The 11,401-nt window shown below is 39.4% G+C and overlaps 1 long non-coding RNA gene across 1 annotated transcript; it reads left to right on the top strand.

Moving 5' to 3' along the window:
* The first annotated feature begins 478 nt into the window (after positions 1-478).
* LOC124261809 lies at positions 479-9,779 on the top strand. Its single transcript, XR_006894435.1, has 3 exons — positions 479-676; positions 8,104-8,106; positions 9,749-9,779. It is a non-coding gene; the product is annotated as an uncharacterized LOC124261809 (long non-coding RNA).
* Positions 9,780-11,401: the final 1,622 nt, after the last annotated feature.

Genomic DNA, 11,401 nt, shown 5'->3' with positions numbered 1-11,401 from the left:
TTTGCCAATGAATGTGATACATGACATACATACGTGTGTGGCTCAGCTGTCTGCAGAGCCGTAATTCGTTTTACACAGTTGCCTAACAAGTAGTTATCTATTTCTCCGAGGTAAATTGAGATATCGCGTGTACCTTTGCCTGAAGGTTTACCTTTGGTTGAAGTATTTGCTTGAGACAACTAGCTACGTGCAGAGATAACAAGTCCACAACACTATGATTGTAACTGCGGATACCTCATCTTATACGAATTGATTACATTTGTTCGTCATCAGTACTGAACAGATACACACCGGTGTGCGCAGGGTACTGAAACTACTTGCATTCTTTGTAACTTCAGTAGAGTTTAATGGTTCAGGCAGTTGTTTGTGGTCAGCTGTAATAATAGTATTCAGAGCATCTTCCGTTATCGCCATGTCCACGATATCAGCGCTCAGACGGTTTCCCTTTCCCGTTGAAGTCACAAATACAGTCGACCCGGGTTAAAATTTGTGTTCAGTAACCCATACTTGTCGTAAGAGGCGACTAACGGGATCAGGTGGTCAAACACGCTGACTTGGTTGACAAATGTCATTGTATCCCAATTGAGTGGAACGATGCCCATGCTGTTGAGCAGTGGATTGCTAGGTCCACACTTGATTAGTTCAGACCGCCGCCATATAGCTGGAATATTTCTGAGTGCGGTGTTAAACAACAACCAAACCAAACCACACATTCAGTCTCATTGTCATTAAAAAATCTACTGTATCATTGACAGCGTCGGTCTTAGTGGGTGAGAGAATGAGTATGGTTTTAAGCCGCTTTTAGCAATATTCTAGCAATATCACGACGGGGGAAACCAGAAATGACCTTCACACATTGTACCCATATGGGAAATCGAACCCAGGTCTTCGGCGTGACGAGTGAACGCTTTAACCACTTGGCCCCTCACAGTGGGTGAAGTGACATGGTTGTCTTCAGCTGAACACTTGATTTAATAAGATCAGGATGCAGTAATCTTCAGGATGACGCACGCTGCACAAGTCGTTCAGTTGATTGCATAAAGTTCACATTGCCGGTGTTAGACTTGTCAAATGGTTACTAGACTCCATATTTCCAGAAAGAAGATGGCAAACTGGTTGGTGTCAGTGACCGATTATACGATCTGAGTTAGGTTTGACAAATGAACTTGTACATACAACCGAGGCAGCAGGTCCAACACAGCCATCATCCACTGGCGGTAAACCATGTGTCGAATGCGTAGGAAAGACAAAATAAAGTAATACGGACGTGCCCTTTGATCAGTAGAATAGATACTGAGATGTAAATTTCACCTCTGTATCTCAAGGGATCCTGGAATCTTCACCAATAGATCAGGACATCATTTCAAATACTAGTAGAAACCACTGAAGCTTTTCATTCTTTCACTTCTTCTCAAGATGTGTAAGACGTATTATTAGATCGGTGGCAACTGTTGTAGCCTTAGGACTTGTAAACAGCCATAGTGTAAATATGTAATACTAATCCTTGTTCGTTTTCTGGTCTTCTTCCAGTTGATCTAGTGCCACATTCAATGATATTTTGCCTATTAATTCAGTAATAAGTCGAATCAAAGGAAAGAGCAACGTTAACGGCAGCTTTCCAAATAAGCTTGCCTTCCAAAACGGGAAAATGTATATAGTATCAATGACAACTTGTCTAGAACAGAAGATCTTTCTTGGTCTTTTCTAACTACTCACAAACGCTGAAGAATACCTTATGTAAATTCCCTAAACAGCAGAAACGAGATTCTGAAAAGGCGTCATAATTTCGATAAGAAATGGTATGAGAACATCACGTCTTAAGTCACGTAATATCTATACAAGGAAAGTAAAAAGGCAGACGACAGGTGTCCCAGTGTCAAAATGTATCTATATTTCATCAGAGGTAATGATGTCACACCAGTGATCTGGACGAGATGTGAGTTAAAACTGGAATCGATTTGACAGTTTTTAATTCCAATATTGATTATGTAAGAATACCAAGGCATGCTTTCTATCAAAATCAGAGGCATAGCTACCATTATAAAAAAGCCCGGGCTTTGTTGCCTGAAAAATTGTTGCGAAAAAGGTTGGGCAAGCCCTCAATACTATCTAAATATAAAGCTTTGCAGCCTGCAGGACTTACACGAAAAAACTGGCTTGCTTCGCGCCTGAAAATTCAAAATGAATAGCAATGTGAAGAGTGCGACAGTATTGATCTGAAGCACACGTAATGCACACTTGGCTGGTATTAATACTGCTAATAAGTATTGAACACCTTGCCTAATGCAATATACAGCCAAATAACCAACGACGTAAAATCACATTACAAGTTTGAAAACTGAACTTCAAAGAAAGTATTTTTCTTTAGGCCTCAATGACCATAACCTGGATGGTCACATAATATTGATCATTTGAAAAATGGCTTATATTCTCAAAGAGTTCATTTTGGTGTGGATACTTCAAAGTTCCTCGATCCACTGGTGGTTGTTTGAGTCTCCGTTTCCCTTTGGTTATATTTCGGGTCTCTCGTATATAGTCCTCGGCAATATGTTAGAAAGTCCCTGTCTTTTTGGATCTCTCAGCAGCAGTAAAAGTGTTATCCAGTAATTGCTATGACACCTCCCACCCTCCAGAAATTCTTGTTGATATTGAACTAGCCACAGAATGTATTAGGTTACTAAAAACAAATAAGGTTTACCCCACTGTTGAAACAGTGTCCACATGTTCATAGACCAACTGCATGAGTATTAACCACATGGTTTAATGGACGGCGACAAGCACTGGTGTTCAACATGTTCAAGACATGCAGTATGGGTGATAAGGATTGGGGCATCATATTACCTCATTTTGATGCTATCTCTTCATTCACCCGTGAAGGTCCGGGTCAGAATGAACCTTCAGTATCCCATGCTTGTCGTAAGAGGTGACTAACGGGATCGGGTGGTCAGACTTGGTTGACACATGTCATCGTATCCCAATTGCTTAGATCGATGCTCATGCTGTTGATCACTGGATTGTCTGGTCCAGACTCGATTATTTACAGACCGCCGCCATATAGCTGGAATATTGCTGAGTGTGGCGTTAAACAATAAAACACCAACCAACCAATCACCGAGCATGGACAACGAAATAACGTCTTTACAATGTCTTTAGGTTAAGGGATAAAACCACTGACGTTGATGTCTTGGGTGAACGCCTTATCTCGGAGTCTATGTTTAATAAAAAAAGTTTGAAAGTTCGACGGAAGGTATGCATACATGTTCCTGTACTCTCTCGTTCAGTATTTGTAGATCCATTATCTTACAGCGAAAACATAGTTACTGATTGACTGACATAAGTATTTGTGGAAAGTAAATTTGTTTTGAGCAGTCATTAGGACTCCTATTTCGTTATCAACTGATCCGCTCGGGGGTCTCTGGAACCTCCGCCACTAACAGTTTCCCAAGGAAAAGCTAATGACTATAAATCGACAAACTTCGCCTTCAGTCCAACTCAACTCAACCTCGAATGACAGCGTTTGCTTTGTATGAATGGCTTTCCCACCAAGTTGCCGTCTAATCTGATTAAAGTAGGTGGAAGCTATATCCCTGTGCCGAGAAGTTGGGGAAATATTATGTTTTAAGGACACATATCTTTTACTGTTTTCAGTGTTGCCGAAGGTGAAGTTGTGAGCTGGTAAAGCGCCCGTCCATGTATTATGTCCGTTGGTAGAAATCAATTACGAACTATTACGCAACTGCTACAGCATTGTATGATTCTTTTAGAATGAAAAGACACTTTCAAGACACATTATCCTGGAAGCCGTTATCCCACAATGTAATGATATTTTGGGATATTGCGGGCCTCAGCAAAAAATGTCTTTTGTAGGATTAAAAGGCTTATCAAACAACTGTTTGTGCGCATTCTGTTATTAACAAACATGTATTGAAGGTATTTGTAAGCGGCGATAAGTCATGACCATGAAACTTCTAGCGACTCAAGGGGAAGTGGAGTAGCCTACTGGTTAAAGCGTCCGCTGGTCACACCGAAGACTCGAGTTCGATTCCCCACATGGGTGAAATGTATGAAACCAATTTCTGGTGTCCCCCGCAGCGATGTTGCCTGAATATTGCTAACAGCGGCGTAAAACCATACTCACTCACTCACTCACTCTAGCGCCTCACCATGGGTTATCTAGGGTAATAAGCCCATTACGTTGTATGCCCTTAAAGCATGTCTGTGGCCTTATTGTTATTGTCTCCCCATCTGCAAAAAAACAAAACCTACAAATCCGTGACATTATCGCCAATATGGTTGGAACTGTAATTTATTTTTACCGAGTGACATCCGCATGTTGATCCGACGTGTCTGATCACGTCCTTCCTCAGCACAGGTGAGGTAATCTCTAACAAGCGATCTCTTGTAGTATGCCTTGAATGTCCGAAATGTTCCTGCATCCATCGGTTGAATATGAGACGTGGTATTTGGTCACATTTCGCAAAGTTAGCGAAGCACACTTGTGACTTGAAGCGTTGTCGAGAAGCAAAATCACTTTAAATCCACGTGACTGCATCTGTCTGTCAAAGTACATTAACCAATCACAAAACAGCTCACTTGTCATCCACGCCTTTGTATTGTGGTGTCAATCAAAGTGTAAATGTACAGCATCTTCAGTCGGGAGCTTGTAATGTCTAATTAAAACAACAACCCTTAATTGACATTTCTCAAAAGTTTGAGGCCAGTTAAGTAAACATCGCCGGGAGGTATTGTTACGGTTCGTGAACACAACTTACAGCGTCAAGACTGTGAAGCAATTTACTGTTTATTTTACTGATTGGTTACAGCTACTTACCGTCCGGTTCCGGAAACCGAATTTCCGGATTATCGAGGCAAATTAAATAGGCATAGATTGGTAACAAGCTCAAATTGTCCGGGAGGCGAGACATCCGGATTATCGGGGTCCGGACTAACGGGGCTTCACTATACTTCTTTTAGCTGAGATTTCATTTGCATGTGGAAAGGGTTTGTCGGTTTGTCGATAATACAGATGCATTTTCGAGATCATGAATGCACGATAACTAAGCTTCCTTAAAATTAATATTTTTTTTAATTACATTGATAAAGACGTGTTCTTCATAGGAGTTAACGTCACATCGGCAATATTTGACGAGACACATTTTTTACAAAAATAGGTCATAGATTATACGCAATTTTCGAAATACACAAATAGTCTGAGATTAAAGACGGTGGTAGATATAAATAATCTGTAATTGACATTGGCTTACATACCCGCTTAAGGGTACGATCATATTACGATAATTCAGCCCCCGTCACGAGGACGGCCGTAACAAATACGGCCACAGTTAATAATCATATATTGCATATCTGTAAAATATTACTAAGTACAAATTGATCAACCAAATCAATTTCTTTTTTAAGAACCAATTACTAAATAACAACTTTGATTACATGCGACCTTTTTATTGTTCTTTCTATTCTTTATACGATGTTACATCGGGTGAATGAAGGAGCAAGAATTAACTCTGAAACGTCGTATAAAGAGCAAAAAAGTTGTTCTCCTTTAAAAATGTGTCATTTATTCATGTTCGTCCAACTTCTAATTTTTAATGACAAAACATATTTTAAAGATGAAACTATCAAGTAGTTATTCCCTGGTATGGAAACAAGAATACAGGCAAACAAGACATGTTTGACCGTGTTTCTTTCATCACAAAGGATGCCAAAATCGGAGGATCTCCATCTTTAAATAAATATATATGTGCATATCTACTGTGACATTATGACGACCTCTTCAAATCTGGGCTGACAACCTGAGGATGTGTAACCAATGTTTGGTTTAATTTGATGCAACTTTTTGTAACTTCTTTGGTGTCCCATTTCTTTGACATTAAATCATGGATGTAAGATCTAACGACGGGTTTATACTCAGTGTCAGGTATCAGAAGTGGTGTCACAGATTTGTTGAACTGCTTTTGCATCTGAATCAACCATTGTATTACCAGCGATTGCAGCATGGTTGAGTTACCAACAGAGGACGATGTCGTATTGATTTAAACATATTTTTATTTATGAAGATGAATTGGGATTGGTGAACAAGCATTACTGCTTATATTAACACCGCTCCCATGCAACATATAATACAACATGAAAATGGGGGTTTGACGTCATCGATACTGACCATTGCATAAATATAATATTTTTTAAAAATATATATACAGATTACATGAAATACAACTATTCTCTAAGTAGTCATAAGTTAGAGAATTATAGTTGTGTTTCTCTCACAAGCCATTGTAGAAATATAAATCAATCATGAGAAGGTTGTTGAGTAAATTTAATTATTTTCCTGAGAAAATTTAAAGCGTTGTGTCTTGGTTATATAATCGTGGACGTATTCAACTATTTTCTGGTTTACACAGGGAGTAAGTTCTTTGTTTCCCTTAAGAATGGTATCCAGGTTATAACTGGTAGTGTAAAAATACAGATTAAGTCTTATCCGAGTATAGTTACGGTAAGTGAGGAAATAATGTAGGGCGTTTTCCCTCTGATGTCCACAAGAACAACAAGGGCTGTCTATTAAATGTCTGTTATACTTATAGGCATTTAGGTCGCTACATCCGAGCCTGAGGCGGCAGTGAACGATTTGGCAAAAACGAGTGCCATAATTAAGGTCAAAGTAAATCTTATTTTCAGTTTTTGTAATTAGGTTTTTAAATTCTGTGAGATTACATGACGCTTTGGAATTTGGTAGGGCATTCCATAAATTTATTGTGGCAGGTAAAAAGGATTTACATAAGAGGCAGTGCGACTGTAAATTCCTTGTATTTCAGAGGTTTTCCTCAAGCTGTAGTTTGTAGTTCCGGAGACGGAGTTTGGGATCAGGTCACAAAGATATTTTGGCAATTGGTTGTTGTACATCTTATAGAAAAAAGTTAACTTCTGGCAATACCTTCTATCTTGCATGGACTGAGATTTGGTTTCATTATAAAGTTTGTTATGACTTGTGCCACGAACGGCACCACATATAGTGTTGTATTGACCAGCAGCAAGATCATTATATAGTTCAATTATTTAGAAAGTGTATATTTGCAAGACATTTCTTTAATAGCCAGAAGACACGAAAGGGAGTATGAAGATAGTATATGTTTTTTTTTTATCAGAACTGTTTATGGATATATTTTAGAGTTGTCAATATGGCATAAGCTTAAGACAAGGGCGTTGAACGGTCACTAAAAGTAAAATACAACAAGGGAAGGTATATAAGAAAATGCAAGACATGAGAGTCAAACTTATACAATACTATCCCTTAACTAGGGAATAGCGTTTCAAAGTTTCAAATGCAAATCACTTATTAACAATCGTGAGTGTTATATTGAATAATCAATGCATGTCACAGATCAGGCATTCGTCTGTCTTCAGCTGACAAGGCACATCGGACAATGATATTTTCATTTGTTATGCAAAGTGTTTAGTTTTGATCAAAAGCTGATAAAGAACGGGAAACCTTAGTAAGCCAGGTGTTGAATGACGAAATAGTGATTACGAAATCCATACACGATACGTCTCGAGTCCTTTAGACAATTCCATTCCAGAACTCCATGATTCAACAAACGGCTTCCTCAAACTGCCAATGTACATGTAAATGATAACATACACTATCCCTTTGGGTAAGAATGGCATCTAGCAGGCATGACCGTGGCCACAAATATAGATTCAATCAGACGTTTCCTTGATCAGATCATCGTGTGGAGAACATAATCCAACTAAAAACCTACTTCTCAAGAAATCGCAAACCCTCTGAGGTGATGCTACAACTCAATGAGACTTTTCACACTGATACAAGTATACTGCAAGCGAACAAATCCAAGCGGGAATATTGCCACGATCAATTTGGGGGACAGGAGATGTGGACTGGAGGCATCCCTCCTTGACCTGGTTGGAACGACTCGATTTTTCTATCACGGTAATCAAATACATAGAAGTCAGAGCTACTGTTTTTCATGCAGTGTTTGGTGATGGCTTCTGGACTGTGGCAGTTACTTCCATTACTATTTGCAGAGCAGCGTCCTGTAGACGTGCCTAGGTCTGATGATCATCTATAAGATGGTGATTGGACTATCAGGAATAATAATGTCCATCGTGTCGTATGTGCTTAGAGCATGTCCCTGTGGCGTGGGATTCAGGGCTCTATGTGGCCAATTAGTATTAATTATTATTATTAGTCAAATATCGTCATTTGGATATGAAGTGGGGAAGTATCAATCGCTTACTATTGGTATAAAAGGGCTGAGTTTCGGCCTTTCGTGTTCAGGACATTTTTCTGGACCTGCGTATGTCTTTCCAAAGGGAAACACACGGTCAGTAGTATATTCCGATCAGATCGATTGGTGAGTGAGTGAGTTTAGTTTTACACCGCACTATTCCAACTATATGGAGGCGGTCTTTAAATAATCGAGTCTGGACCAGACAATCCAGTGAATGACATCCTGAGCATCTATCTTCACAACTGAGATACGATGACATGTGTCAACCAAGTCAGGAGTCTGACCACCCAATCCCGTTAGTCGCCTCTTACGACAGGCATGGGTTACTGAAGATCTGGTCGGCTCGGAGTCAGTATAATGTGTCTGAGTGGGATATTCATTCTTAACTGCGGCATGGTATCTCAGTGAGCTAGCACTATAAAACCAGCTTAAGTCTGGGCTAGTACAAGCAGCCACACATACACACGCATGCACGTCGTCATATGAGCGAAATATTCTTAAGTGTTACGTTAAACCCCATTTTTACCTCACCTCACCTCACCTCACCTCACCTCACCTCACCTCACCTACTGGACTGTTTGACTATATGCAAAACTTGGGAAGTATTATAGAACGCCTGTGTTGCTTGCGTGACTTTAGAGGTTCCCTTTTCACGTCGTTTAGGCTGAACGATTAATCAAATAATATGTACGCATGCAAGCCTCGGTCTCAAGTACAAACTGGATAACTATTTGGCTGCATGCAACTTTTACGTGTTCAAGAAAACTTTCTTGCTGCATGCAACGTTTTGAAAGTAAAAATATGCGTGTTTAAGAGACTCGTTTAGCTTTATTCAAGGCTGGGGAGCGATAAAAATTCAGTTGTCCCAAGCTCCTCAAACATTGACTGTTATTGCCCCATCTAACTGCATCCTGAAGTTGCATGCATTTTTAAACGAATTCGTGTCTGTCAAACGACAATTTTGGCTCTTCCATGTCATAAAGATGCACAATTATGCGTCATACCGTAATCCAGTAGGACGATTCTGTCATAACTTTTTGAAAATGTGACGAGCATTTTTGTTCAAAATTGTAAATTCAGTTACGATGTCATCTGGGGACTTATGAAATTCCTCAATTACGTTCACCACCTTCACATGGTGGTCATGTCGACGTGGACGCCGCAAATCGCTGTGCAGGTCGCATACAAACTTTCTTTGTTTGTTAAACACCGCACTCAACAATAGTCCAACTATATGGCGGTGGTCTGTAAATAATCGAGTCTTGAAAAGACAATCCAGTGAACAACAGCATGAGCATCAACCAACTGGGACTTGATGGCATGTGTCAACCAAGTCAGCGAGTCTGAGGGGCGGTGGGGTAGCCTTGTGGTTAAAGCGTTCGCTCGTCACGCCGAAGACCCGGGTTCGATTCCTCACATGGGTACAATGTGTGAAGCCCATTTATGGTGTCCCCACCGTGATATTGCTGGAATATTGCTAAAAGCGGCGTAAAACTAAACTCACTCACTCACTCAGCGAGTCTGATGCGCTAGTCGCCTCCTACGACAAGCATGGGTTGCTGAAGACCAATTGTAACTCGGATCTTAACGGGTCATTGGTGATTAGAATCCTAGTTCGCCCGACTGTATATCTAGATACACCGGAACAATGTCGGTGGTGGCTGATTTCACCGAACTGTAAAGGTCCGTGACTTGCATTACTTTCCTTCCTCATTACACTGACACGCTGTGACATAAATGGAATGCGGGTCACAGTGGCATTAAAACAAACTCACTCTTCGCTTTCTTAAACGAATGTATACCACGCGTGTACCAAAACGTATTGCAAAGTATGTAAGCAAGACTGAAGACCCATATGTTCTCCAAGTATCATAGTGACATTTAAATCCAGTGAACACTCCCTGACTTGTATCTAACAATCCCCTTGTAGCGCCTTGAGCAGGCATATCTGACTGGATTGCGCGCATTATAAATGCGCATTTATTATTACTATTATTATAAACATTTGACCTGTCTTGTCTGTTTCGTTCGGATGTTAAAGGTGACTAAATATATTTTCAAGCTTGAATGGTCTTCTTGTACAGGTATTAAGAATAGAACAATTTTAACTTTTATAGACATGGATTGAAAGACGTTTAACTTCTTGATTTTCAATACTGATTTTTGCAAAGAGTTATTTATACTAAAAAAGAATTATCGAGAATGAACCTGATTGACAATGATTTGTGTAGTTTTTGCAATGATGTTTCTGAGAGCATTTGTCATGTTTATTGGGAATGCTGTGAAGGCATGAAATTCTGGAATGATCTAAAACTCTGGATTAATAACTATTTACCACGAAAAATAAACATCACAAAATATTTGATTTGGTTTGGTACATTGCATAATGATGTATTACTAAATCAAATCATTATCTCTGCCAAAAGACATATCAATTTATGTAATATAAAAAAACAATTCCAAAATTCAGTAATTTTAAAAATGTATTAAAAGAGATATTTTCTGTAGAAGAATTTATTTCAAAGAGAAACAATGAAATCGAAAAATTCAATCTTAAATGGAATTCGCTCATCCCAATATTCAGAAATTAATTATTATTACATCTCTACAGCAATGTATCTTCACCTTTTCTGTGCTTGTTGCTACCATATACCCTTGTTATTGACTTGTAACCATGGGAACAAATAAAAAAATTTAAAAAGAATAGAACAATCGACATATGCTACGACACGATAAGTCTCTAAACTTCGCACATACGACGTAGCGCAAATCAAGCAAGTAAACAGTATGTGACACATAGATCTCAAAATGGAACACTGTTTTGCTCTGGGAATAATGTACACATTGGTCACCAGTGTAAACGAAAGGATGAATTAACAAGCAATATCTGACAGGTGTTGCGGCTGCATTAATACTTTTTTCAGGATCCGGTTATCGTTGGTTCGAATCCCAAAGTCGACCTGCTTATGATCGTGATCGTAGGCTTCAGTCTGCATTATACTTAGCTGCTTCCAACAGCGATATTACTGAAATACATTTTGGGACAAGACCAACTCACTCACTCACCAAATGAGCTGACAGATAATTCTACACCTGACAAAGACTATATGCAAACACATGACTCTAAATCTCGATAA

This window comes from Haliotis rubra, unplaced genomic scaffold, assembly GCF_003918875.1.
Source record: "Haliotis rubra isolate DU_JTF1 unplaced genomic scaffold, ASM391887v1 Scf81, whole genome shotgun sequence".
Classification (NCBI taxonomy): Eukaryota; Metazoa; Mollusca; class Gastropoda; order Lepetellida; family Haliotidae; genus Haliotis; species Haliotis rubra.
The sequence above is the reverse complement of the archived record's forward strand: the minus strand, read 5'-3'. Positions and strand labels throughout refer to the sequence as shown.